We start from the raw sequence: 13,688 nt of genomic DNA, 5'->3' as shown, positions 1-13,688 counted from the left end.
CAGAGAGAGACTCTTACCACTGGAGGAGCCAAAAAAGGTGGGCGAGAAAGCATCTCCGGGCTCTTGTGAAGCAGGACCTGGAAAACCACTACCAGGGGAGAAGCGCTCATGAGTCCACTTGCTCCCCACTTGCCAGCTGTTGTGGTCTTAGGTCATTTGCTTGCCCTATTCAAAGTTCGGTTTCCTAGTCTGTGTTCCAGAAACTTTTCTCACAAGGCCACTTTAGTCCTAAACAAGATAATGTAGTTAAAGAGCCAGTCACCAGAAGACAGCTCTTTACAGCTCCCCAGCTAGCTACAGCACTGGATCCAAGGGCAGGACGTTAAAAGCCCAAACCTGTTGTTCAAACCTGGGCATTCATTTCCTTTTGAGGACATAGCTTTCGTATACTCTGCCTTTCCTCTTTCCTTCACTTTGTCAAGGCTGTCATTAGACCATCCCTGATAAATCAGATTGCTCTTTTCCGCCTAGACTCCTGCTGCCCAGATGAGAGTATGACTTACCCTTGCTTCTCTGGTAATACCATCATGTGTTTCTGTAGGCCCTTATATTTATATCCATGTTCATTTGATCCTCACAGATTACTATAAAAGGGATCATTGCACGTTCCTTACTGCCAAGCCACCAAAGTCTCCCTCCCCTTGGCAAATGATTTTTCAACACTCAGTCACATCAAAACACTCTATAAATCCAATAAACTCTGATTCTCATTTCCTTTCCTGAGTTCTGTAGGCTGAAATTCTGGCCTCCTTTTTTCTTGGGCCATTTGTATTATGTGACAAGATTTGCCATACACTGTCTTTGTGTGGATTTAAGTCTTCAAAGCATCCTTTGAACTCCTTATCCTTTGCCTTATTTCTTTCTGCACTTGCCTTAAATTCTTTGCTACTTTCCCAGCTCTTCACCAGATCTTCTTTACCTGCCGCTCTGCACCTCCCCCTAACAAGGCTTCCAGTACTTTGTGGATCACTCTCCCTGGCTTTACGTTTGCCTGTCCCAAACCCTACAAGTCTCTTCTCTCCCACTGTAGTGAGGGCCATCTCCTTGCCTTCCTCCTCATCTTGCCTGGGCCATGGTGTCTAGTTACTCTCTGCCTTCTTCACCTTCCTGCTGAGCCCCACCCAACCAGATCACATACTTTATTTTCTTTCCTGAATCCCACCAGTTAACATCCCTGAATGTCCCCAGGTAGATGCTTCCAGCCAATCCACTCCCACCCCATATGTCTGCCTGTTTTCTCCTTTCATGTGGGGCCTGGGGAACTTTGCACAGATGAGGCCTTTATGGGCTCATCTCTCCATGCCCCTCTGGGTTAGCTTGGTTTGGTCATGAAACAGAAGACATTGGGGTGTCCTCTGGTCACTGTTCCTCCCCTCTCTGCATGGACACAAATGACTTACGCATGCATCTCTGGAAGACGTGGTCTAGATGGAAAAGCTCCTGGCAGTTGCCTGGCCCTTATCTTCACAGTCCTCTCAATGTTCCTGAACCATCTTCCAACAAATACTAGGATTCTGTGTTTTTATTTGGAATTTTATCTTCTAAAAATTTATCTAACCATTAAAAAATCAAATAAAATGACTGTTGAAACGTGTACGCAACCAATACACATTTGTGCTCTCATTTACACCTAAGTGGAATAAGGAAAAACTGAACCTATAAATGGATTTATTCGATAAAAGCAGTATTCTGTCTGCTTTGTAGATGGGATCTCAATAAGATTTTGTTTACAAAAATGTTGCATATCTTAAAAAAGGAAGGGGGCTTGAAAACCACTGCACACCCCACACCACCACCCCCTCCCCCCGCAGCAAATCATCTCTCACTGTGCCTGAAACTATCAGACCATCATACATTTCCCCACCCTGATCTTACAGGGCTTCAGAAGATACCCTGATTTTGCAAAAATAACCAACAAATCGAAAATTCAGCTCTAATCCCACTACCCCCTAAAGGCAACTGTTTGGTTTTGGTTTTTGTTATTCAGCCTTGTTTTTGTGGCTTTGTCATTTTCACATAGTATAGTACTAGCCACCAGGATAGTCTGGTGAGATGAGGTCTCTTATTAAGCCATTCTGCTTGTTAGCAATGAAAAAAAATTCTTTTTACAGTCTCGCTGCAGTGGAGATTATCTTGCCTTTTCCTGGTTTTCAGCTAGTTCTGATGGATCCTAAAACATAATGTCTTTAAAGCCAACTTCTAATGCCTCTTCTTTCCAGTGTTTCATTCCTAAAGAGACTGACTAGGATTTTGCAACAATTTTAACAAAGACTTCCCATAATCTTAGTCTTTCACTCATAGTGTGACCAAAACATTTCCAGTTCTTTGTTCACCCAATATTCACATCCAACTCCTTGGCCCTAAGGATAGAACCTACTGTAAGATTGCTATGTTACAGACGCCTATCATAGATACATAGTCATGGGTACTATTTATGGAGCATTTACCATGTGCTAAGTACCCTGCTTCATTCTTTATACATATTACCTCATTTAATCATCCCAAATCTTTGAGGTGGGTAGTACTATTATTCTCACGTTATACTTTAAAAAACGGAGGCCCTTTTTAACCAGGGAGGTTAACAGACTTCCTTCCACCTTAGAGCTCCAAAGCGGTGAGGCCGAGGTTGATTGGGTTGGTGGTGGTAAGAGTGTGAACTGCTGACAAAGATGAAGCCCCTGTCCTGGGAGTGCGCCTGCCGTATTCCCTCTTTTTATTCCCTTGCCCTTGTGTGATCTACACTTACTGTTCCAGTGCCCCCAGGCTCCCAGCCGAGCCAACTCCCCTTTGCTGGAGTGGGGGTGGATTCTGGCCTGAAGGTACAGAACAGTGGCTGACCTTAACCTCAGGCTCCCCACCTCATTTCCCAGGAGTCTGTAATCCCCCCTCTAAGCCAGTGAGGCAGACCTGACCAATGATGTGGGTCTTTCTAGTTACTACTCAAGTGAAGTGATTCCTGCAGGCTCTTAGAGCTAATGCCAGGCAGAGACAGGACAAGCCCTTCACTCTGTCTCTCAGATTACACAGAAGGACATCTTAAGACAGTATTTCAATACTAATTTCTTCTTAATGGCTTACATTTATTCAGCACTTTGTGTATCTAAGTGCTGTTATAGCACTTTTCATGCATAATAATCTTTTAATCCTACAATAATTCAGTAGTAAAAGTTCTATTATCCCCATCTTATGCTGAGGGAGGTGGCTCAGAGAGGTTGAATAACTTAGGTAATGTCACACATCACACAAAGCAAGGATCCAAACCTAGGCACTCTTTTTTTTTTTGGCTTACAAGTTTTGTTTTTGTTCTTGTTTGTTGAAGTATAGTTGGTTTACAATGTTGTATTAGTTTCAGGTGTACAGCAAAGTGATTCAATTATATATATATATTCTATATATGTATAGCATATAATATATATATTACATATATATTCTTTTTCAAATTCTTTTCCCTTATAGGTTACTACAAAATATTGAGTGTAGTTCCATATGCTATATACATAGGTCCTCGTTGTTTATCTATTTTATATACAGTAGTGTGTATATGCGGAGAAGGCAATGGCACCCCACTCCAATACTCTTGCCTGGGAAATCCCATAGACGGAGGAGCCTGGTAGGCTACAGTCCATGGGGCCGCTAAGAGTCGGACACCACTGAGGGACTTCACTTTCACTTTTCACTTTCATGCTTTGGAGAAGGAAATGGCAACCCACTCCAGTGTTCTTGCCTGGAGAATCCCAGGGACAGAGGAGCCTGGTGGGCTTCTGTCTATGGGGTCGCACAGAGTCGGACATGACTGATGCGACTTGGCAGCAGCAGTGTGTATATGTTAATCCCAAATTCCTAATTTATCCCTTCCTCCCCTCTTTCCCCTTTGGTAACCATAAATTCATTTATTATGTTTTGAGTCTATTTCTGTTTTTTAAATAAGTTCATTTGTATCATTTTTTTAAATTTAGATTCCACATCAAACCCAGCCACTCTTGGCCGCTAATCAATACATCTTCAACCTCCTCTGCTTCGTTTTTTTCTGAAAGTAATCTATGTTGATTATGGAAACATTTCCAATCTGACATTGTAAAATTTGCCTTCTGTCATTAATACTAAATCTGAGGTACATTTTTAGCTTCTTAAAATGCCACTAATTCAAATGTGTACAGGTGTGAACCTTCATGGGAAGAGCATATAATCTTTGGACTGCTAAGAATAATCCTGTTTTCATGTCAGAGAAGGGTGTTTGAAGCTGCCCAACTGATATATATATTGAGCTATTTGTGAGAAGTTGTAGTTCATGGAGTCGTGAAGAATCAGACGCAACTTAATGACTGAACAACAACAAATGTCTTCATTTAGATTTGAGAACTGATTACTGAAAACAAATTATATCAACAAGTCTTCTGTTATTAGTCTCATTCTTTTACATTGAACTTTATTTTTTATACTGATATTTAGGTTAAAATCTGTTGCAAACTTGAAAAGAAACAATCCATAATATTTTATTTTCCTTTAACAGACTTTTCCAAGAGCTTTATAAATACTCTAACCAATGCTTATCAAACTGTAACTGGCATCTGCATTGCCTGGGGATCTTGTTAAAGTGCAGATTCTGACTTAGAAGTTTGGGTCTGAGGCTCAAGCTTCTGCATTTATAACAAGCTCCCAGATGATGCCCAAACTACCCATCCAGAAGAACCCTACTTTGAGGAGTGAGGCTCTTATCGTCTTAATATTCAAGAAAGAAATTCAAACTCCGAATGTAAATTTACAAGCTTTTTTTGCTAAATAAACCAAAATTCAAACAGCTGTGAGAAACAGCTGCTATCCTTTAGCTCCATAGCATCTGACTTTCTTGGAGTTTCTCTGGGCTTAACCTTGACTCCTTTTTTGATTGATATTAGGGCACTTGGGGAAACTCACCAGCTTCCCACTCCTTGCTTCTTTGTGAGATAAGTCAGTCATCTCTTACCCCCTGGTGTGATGTGGGTAAGTCATGGCTTGAACCAGCTCATCATATGTCCTGCTTGAAGGATCTGCAGTGAATTTTCTAGAAAATATTTTCTCAATCTCAGTTATTCAGGAATGGCTGTGAGAGGGGCAGGGGAAAGATTTGGAGCCCCAGGATTGAAGATCAGCTTGGTCCTCCCCGTGTGCACTTGTCTGATAAAGAGCAGGAAAAGCTTTGCCTCTCTCCCACCCCCACTCCGCCTACTCCGAGCCTTGGCCATGTCCAGAATGGACTCCGGATGGCAGTTGCAGATGCTCAGAGCACAAAGGGTTTCTTGTTTGCGCAGGGGTCTATCAGTGTTTAAATAGAACTGGCGGAAGCACAGGCACACTATATCAGCAGCTTATCAGGGCCCCTGGTTTTCCATGTACATTTGCTGGTCTCTTGAGTTTACCCAGCTCCATTAGCACCAAGTTAAAAATTGCAAGGCCAGGCTGTACTGCACTGAGATAGGGTGGGGAGAACAAGCCAGTTACTAAGTGTAGAGGGGTGTGTAGGTCCTTGAGATCTTATTTGCATTCTGCCCATGGAGAGAGTAAACCTGTGGTAGCCTTTGTGTTAAGAGGCAGTCAGAGAGAACCAAAATCCTGTTTAGGAATGCATCCAGAAAATGGGATTGTTACAGGAAGGCAGACCCCTTCCAGGGCCCGTAACTGGGCTCTTGTCTAACACTCGGAAATGAATTGTCTGAGGAGACACATGTGCTGACAAAGCAAGAGATTTTATTGGGAAAGGGCACCCAGGTGGAGAGCAGTAGGGTAAGGGAACCCAGGAGAACTGCTCTGCCGCGTGGCTCGCAGTCTCGGGTTTTATGCGATTAGTTTCCGGGTGGTCTTTGGCCAATCATTCTAATTCAGAGTCTTTCCTGGTGGCGCACGCATCACTCAGCCAAGATGGATGCTAGCGAGAGGGATTCTGGGAAGTGAACGGACACACAGTGTCTCCTTTAGACCTTTCCCGAACTCTTCCGGTTGGTGGTGGCTTATTAGTTCTGTATTCCTTATCAGGATCACCTGTCATAAAACAACTCATGCAAATGGTTACTATGGTGCCTGGCCAGGGTGGGTGGTTTCAATCAGTGTGCTTCCCTTAACAGGATGATGCCAGGCCTACCTGGGGCAGAAGTAGTGGTGGTAGCTCTTGTAATCCAGCTCTCCATCTTAGCTGACCAGGTCTGCAGTCAGCTCAGGAAATGGCTAAAGGAGGTGTCAGCCGTGAATACCTTAGAATTTATGCAGTTTGGGCATTTGCATGTGTGTCTGCATGCATATTTCTCTGGGAGCAGATCCATGACCCAAAGGGCTAAATGTTCCTGTACTATTTGTGTTGCATCTTCCTGGAAGGAACTCTTCAGGACAGATTGATGAGTAGCCTGCTTTAGCAATGAGTACTTTACATTTATAATCCTTACTCCTACTTTTGAAGTTCTTGCTATATGCCAGGTGCTGTGCTAAAGACTTTACTAGTATTACCTCATTTAATGCTCAGAACAATCTAATGAGAAAGGAATGTTCATTTCTGCTTTACAGATGAAGAAACTGTTGCTTAAAGAGCTTAAAGAGTTGGAATTAGTCCAAGGTCACAGAGCTAACCTAACGATAGAGCTAGCATCTGAACCTTGGCTTTCTGATTCCATAGCTCTTAGCATCACGGAAAGCTGTTTCTAGTCTGAGCTTTTCATATACTTTGGTTAATTTGTCAGCTGGCACGGAATGGTCCCAAACTTTGGTCATTTGAAAATCGGTTTCATGGGATTTTTGTCTTATTTCTATATCACCTATATTGTTAAATTAGTAGTTTAATTTTTTTTTATTATTACTCACTTTGTTATCACTTAGCCTCATCCTAAGCAACATTCATGAAATAACCACTGATGTACTAATTTCATTTTTCTCAAATTCACACTAAAATAAATACATAACCATTAAAATGAAACATGTTATGCCCCACCTCACATCATTTAAGGTACCCTTAAGGTATGGGTCCTACCTTGAAATAATCCTGATGTAAGATGTCAAGGCTGTGTGTCTCTGTTGCTGCAGAATTGCTAAACTAAACTAGCCTTTCCACTAACCTAAACTTTCCACTGAACTAAAATAGCCTTTCCACTCCCACCCCAGGCAGCCTTTCCCGCCCAGGCCCACCTCTTGGAGCATGGTGCTGGGAGCCTCAGAAGTGGCTGAGTTGACTCCAGGGAAGATGCTCTTCTGTGTCTTTCAGGGCCTGTTTTCATTGCTCTAGTGAGGCAGGTGTGCCAAGAAAAAACATATTATACTTAGCTTGCCTTGAGGGAGTTGCAAGATTCCAGAGACTGAGGCAAGAATCTACTCAACACTATGTGCTCCTGCTGAAAGTAAACCGTTGGGATCCTGGGGATTATGGAAGAAATAGCCTTGCCAGGGGCAGAATTTGGGTGGTAAGGGGTCCCAGACTCAGATGAAAGAAGCCTCTAACCAAACCCCATTTGTTCCCATTTCCATTCTAACCAAATGTCCCTCCCCAAATTCCAACCCTCTGGGCCATAAATTAAAGGGAATTTTGTAGTCCTATTTCTGATATTCTGTGTGCATTTCACCTACAATGTTGTGTCTTTAATACAAGCAGCTAAAGAGTAATTCTTCATTTCCTGACTTGACTGTTGTGCCAAAAGTGTGCTAAGACCCTCAGTAATGGAGCATTCCCATTTCTGTCCCCCGCCTCCCTCCAATAAACTTGCCGTTTATGTGTTAAACTTCCCGGTCTTGGATTTTTAGCAACTTTGTCATTTGGCAATCCCTTCAACGGGCAAGTAAAACAAAAGTGGGCCTGCAGTGGGTGAAGGGTGGTGGATTCTGGGAGTCTTATCTTCTTTCACCGGCCTGGAGAAGTCATAGTGGGAAAGGTTCTTTTTGGGGACCAGTTGGTTCCAGTCTCTCAGACTAGAGGCACCTGTACCGGAAGTGACGTTGGTCTCTGCGCCACAGGTGATGTGGTACCTTCCAGACAGTTACAGCCTGCCCAAGGTCAGACAGGCTGTTAATATTTCAGTGTCAAGATGTGAAAACGAACCTGCAAGAAAACGAAGAAAAAAGAAGTCTGCTTTTGGACTGGGCCTGGGCATTTTGCATCCTGACTGTCTTCATCCTTGTAGTTCGGCAGTAGCTGACTCGGGGTTCTTCTCTGGAAGCTGCCATAGCTCCAATTCCGCAAACAAAATTCTAGCTCTCCAGGGGTACAGTTCCTCTGCTGACTGTGCCCCAAAATGGCACAGCCTGACCAAGGAGTCCCAGGTACAGAGATGTAAAAAATGCCTCTCACTGGCCTCCATCTTCCGCCGCCGCCCTCCTCTCCGCAGGAGCCCGTGGCTGGAGTTTACAGGAACACCAGGCGCACATGGAACGCTGCCAGTCACAGGAGATTCCGAGGGAGATAAAAAGCACATCTTTGACCACCTCTTTACCAAACAGACCTGAGATGTGTAATTAAAGGCCCGGGACTCTGCTGGAAATAGGTTTAAACTTGAGGTAATCCCTTCTGGCACTTCCTCTTCCTAATAACCATCAACAAAAATCAAACAAATCCACCTGGCTCCAGCCAGTAAGTCTGTAACCAGTAAAGGTCACGGGAGGAGCGATAAGAGAAGAAAGCGGCCACAAACAGCGTTACTGGAAACACATGTCGGGACGTGTTAGAAAGTGACTCCTGCCAGCACCATCCTGGCCCTGAGATGGGCCAGCTCTGCTGTCGAGAAACTCATTCTCTGCCCCTGGGAAGGAACGCCAGTGACACACGCTGGAGGGGAAGGCGTGTTTGGGGAGCTCCGCCCAGGCTTCGTCTCTTCTCTCTGTAAGATGTGACTCAGCCACAGAGACTAGAGGTGAGGCAATTCTAAACGTTCTTTTGAAGTTAATTTCCTCCTCTTACCAAAAGTAGTGCATGACCGTTATTGAAAATACTGTTGATAAGCAAAAAGAGGAAGAAAATTATTTCCCCCAATTCCACCACACAGTGACTGCCCTGAGAACATTTTGGTTCATCTTTTTCCAGTATGTTTTTGGTTCTTTCATATGTATCTAGACGTGGGATGCATAAACACACAGGCATGAGAAAGGTTTTTGAACAACTTTAAACCTGCTTGACTCTGCAGGTTGAACTCTTTTTAGCCTGCTTTTAGTTTTAGCCTATCCTGAGCATCTCATGTCATTGCCTGGTGTCATATCATTTTAAATGTGGGTCGTATTCCATCACCTGATTGTTTCATAATTTACTTTAATCATTTCCTGTTATTGAATATTTAGATTGTGTCCGAATTCCCATCCCTCGCCTCCCCAACTCAGGCAATGTTGTGGAAACATCCCAAATATTGGGATTTGGGCTGAAAGGGCAAGGGGTTGGCTGGTTTGAATCTGCCCAGCTGAGCTCAGCATCTTTTACCTCTGCTTTGAAGGGAAAGAGACTGGTTTCTCAGAGAGAGCTGGACCCTCACAGGGTGGACTGTGCCCAAGGCACATTGAAGAAAACACAGGGTGACCCTGCAGGAGGAGGTCAAGGGCCAAGCAGGCCCTCCCCAGAGCAGTGAGGCATTAGTTGTGGAAACCGAGGGTAATCCAGGATGATGTGGCTTGTAGGGTGGTGGTTTGCCAAGGGCAGTGAAATGGAGACTTTTGAGAGCTTGAAAGAACAGGAGGAGTCTTCCTTCCCTTCCTACGGTCCCTTCCTAGGGTCTATTCCAGACTGGGGGTCATGATGCTAAAATAGCATCCCCTGGGTCACCGGGGAACTTGGCCCTCAAGGTCATGCAGACCACCTGCCTACTTGTTGCCCACACGTATTCCCTATCTGTCACCTCGGCAGCATGGGATTGCAAGCAGGGAAAACTGCCAAGTCAGGACAAGAACAGAACAAAACTGGTAGTGAACCACGTTTGGAGCCTGAGGCCTGTTAACATCTCTAGTTTCCAGGAGAAGAACCTCAGGCAGAGAAATGTTGAGTTGCTTGCCCAAAGCCATAGATCAGGGAAAGTGGAGCTGAAGTTCCAGCCCTGGTCAGAAGCCAGAACATGCCCCAAACAATCATGCAGCACATTAGGAAGCATTCACAAAAGCTTTCTGGCTAGGAGGGTTTAAAGACAGAACAATTATAGTTAACAGGGCAAAATGAAGTTGTGAAAAGTGCCCTTGTTCAGTGGTATTTAAACAACTAGCTTTGCAAAAATACTAGTGTTGGGAGCAGGGCAGGATGGGGGCAGGTCCTGGAAGGAGCCTTGTCAGAACGGTTTTATATGAATTTGTCACAACAGGAAGTAGGACTAATGAGGCTTCACTGAGTGTTGGCATCTTGGGCTAGGATGCAGCTTCAAGTGTTTACTATTTTGAACTGAATCTCTTCGTTTGAATATCTTTGAGTATAAATACATAACGTCAGAATTGTTGCATCTCAAATTTGAGTATGTGTTTCAGAAAGTTGGAGTATGACTTTAAATACCAACAAGGACAGAATTCCAGGTTTGTGCTTTTCCAGATTTTCTTCTGCCTTGAAATTTGGCCAGTAACACTAATAATTTTGACGTGATGGACCAAAATGAAAAAAGGCTTTGGAAGGCAAGACTGTACTTGGCAGTATGTGTGTACTGTAGGATCTAGAAACTGTGTCAGTGAATAGCCTATGGTGAGGAAAACCAGAATCATTACAGCACGTGGGAGCCTGGAGACTGTGTGTTTTCAGTGCCATATTGGGAAGGAGGGAGGAAAATGTGGCACTGAATGAAATGCCAGCCTACAGAGGCACGGATGTGGAGGGAGGAAGCTTTTCTTGGGAGAAACTGTTGTTTCTGAGATTTTCATTTGCTCACCCACCGCCTCCAACAGAAAGCCAGTGGCTCCAGGTCTGGGAGGGGTTATTTGCCTGCTTAGGGGCACTTGGGGAGCCCATGTCCTTGGAGCCTGAGCACCGAGAAGCTGTGTGTCACTCTTCTCCCACCAGATCCCAGAGAACATGCTGAGGTGGGCAGGCCTGACCCAGGAAATGGTCTTAACAGCGTTGCTCTGCACACAAACAGGGCTTTCTCCCAATTAGGGTGGGAGTGGGGGCTTCTGTTGCTCTCTCTGCCCCCTTTCTCAGGTCTCTGGGCTGGATGGGAGGTAGCTGATCCCATCTGCCTGGTGAGTTCCCATCCCTCAAGGAGAATTGGATGGCCTAGCAGCCAGGGGCTGGGGAAAATGGGGACCAGCACTGAAAAGGTACCCACCTACTTAAGGACAGAACAGTCCCCAAAGCTTAGCGCCTGGGGTTGACCTTCAGTGAGAAAAGATTTCTGCAAGGTCCTTAGCATCTGTGTATGGCTCTGGTAGCAGTGACAGCACCCCCCTCCATCTGGGGAGAAAATCCAGGGAACCTGGCTCCTTGGAGGGATTCTGGAATGATTGGGATGTGGGGGCTAAGACCCAAGCAGGACAGATAAGGTGGGGAATTGGGACCATCTCTGCACATCTGTCACACTCTTTCCCATCACATTCAGTATTGCCCACACCTCCCAGGATTGCAGGTGTTAAATGTATAGAGATAAGACAAGATCCTGAGCTTAAGGAGCCCATAGCCATCAACTGCTGAGATAAAGATCCTCTAAATACTTCATCACATGCACAGTAGCAAGAAGAACCAAGTGCAAAAGCTGGTGTTGGGGAAGGAGCCTTGCAATGAGATTGGTTACTCCTTCACGTTTCTCAGTGTTGTCTCCACAAAGGGATTTAAGTGCCTTTAAGACAGAGGCCAGGTTTCTGCCTCTGAGCCTTGCAAGAGCCTAGCCCAGTTTAGAGTTCCTGGTAAGTGTGGGGTCAGTGCTTCTAAACTGACCAACCCACCTTGAGCCCTGTAGCAGGAGTGGGCGTGGGGCTGATGTACTTAGAGATGACAGCCCCGCAGTCTTTTTAGGGGAGAGGCAGATTAGCTTCCACACCTGGTGAACTCAGACTCTGCTTTCTGAAATGCCTGTTTAAAGTCTATTGCACATCAGCTGAGCTGCTCTGGGCAAGTTACTTGACAGTCGCTGAGACTGTTTCCCTCTCTGTGAGTGGAGAACGATGCTGACCTCACAGAATCAGAGCCCAGCAGTGGTGGACACTCCAGGCAGGGCTTCTTTGGCCTCCAGCTCTGAATCTCTTTCTCTTCTCTCATCAGGCACTGGGTCTGTCTAGAACCGCCCTTCTCCCCTCTACTCTGAGCCGGATTCTGTGGAGGTTCAGAAAGGGATTCATCCTGGAAGTTTGCTTTTAATGAAGAGAGGAGGATATTTTTTTAAAAAAAAAAATTGCTTTGCCCTCCTGTTGGCTTTTTGAAAGATGAGAGGTCTAACTAGGAGTAAAGACCAGGGGGCAGTGGGAGTTTGCTGCCAGCAAACAATTTGTGAGGTGAGACTTGGGTCCCATGTTGAATGCTGTCTAGTCCCCCCCAAACCTGTGCATCCATTGACCATCCCTGCCTGAACCAGCTATGTCATTGGTGTTGCAAAAGGTGATTTCTTGATTTTTTTGTGTGTTCCTTCTACATTTATTACCTAGACTCTGTAAAAAAAATTCTCCCTCATTGCGTGGGACTATCTGATTACCCTAAAATACAATGCCTTCTGAAAAGATGGGGTAAATACTAGATTCTTTGCTTTTCATGACCAGTTTTCAAAGTAAGGAGTTGAGGGCATCTTTGGAGCTGAAGATTGAGTGTGATGAAAGGTTAGCATTTTTTCTTCCTTCATTTTCTCCATGTTTACCTGTAATCCCTCAAGTTTTCAGAAATGGGCTAGAAGTACCACGTGGGGCTGACAGCCCTTCCTCAGCAGTGTACCCACCTCAGCAGTGGACCCACTACTCAGAATTTTCTCCTTCCAGGCGAGGTCCTTGGGTGGGGTCTGGGGAGGGGAGGCTTCATTCCTGGGTCCTGTGTTTGTTCTATTTTTGGAATGAGCTGGAGAGCCTTTGGAGGGAGCGTAGTGTCATTATTTCTCATCCTGAATCTCTTCTTGTGGGAGATCATAGATTTCATCAACCTCTTCCTGAATGTTCGGATGTTTCCAGCCTTTATTTTTGCCCCTTCAAACGATTAACAGTGGGCTCAATGGATATCTATCCATCATTCACCTGATATTTATGGAGTATGTCCTGTGGGCTTCATCCTAGGGCTAACTCCAGAGGAGGTGCCCCTTAAGGAATTCACCATCCAGTTTGGGAGAAAGATATGTATACATTGGAAGTGGAGTAGCAAACAGTGTCAGCCCAAATAGACTTGTAGAAATAAGCACCAGTGGACTGTCTGGCTCAATAGCAATTATTTATTGAGCACTTCTCCTGTACTAGGCACTTGCCTTTAAAATCCCTGGAGGGTAGATAGACATTATCATCCTATATTTCAATGAGGAAACAGGAGCTCAGAGAAGTTACATAATTTACCAAGGGCTTCACAGCTCTTAAATCCAGAAGCTCAGCTCTACCTGAAAGTCCATGCTCCACTCACCACATCATGGTGTTCTGTTTCCAGCAGTGAAAAGAACCAGGAATTTAGAGAAGGTAGGAGACTAACTACAGTTATTAACCATAATGTATTTGCTGCTTTGGAAATTAAAATTTTTCCTTTTTACATGCGATTGTCAAAATAATATTGTGCTAGCGGTGTATTAAATATACTATAATAGTAAAGAAAATATTTGTAGGAAAATATG

The sequence above is a fragment of the Capra hircus genome, chromosome 7, assembly GCF_001704415.2.
Source record: "Capra hircus breed San Clemente chromosome 7, ASM170441v1, whole genome shotgun sequence".
Lineage (NCBI taxonomy): Eukaryota > Metazoa > Chordata > Mammalia > Artiodactyla > Bovidae > Capra > Capra hircus.
Note: the sequence above shows the minus strand (reverse complement) of the source record.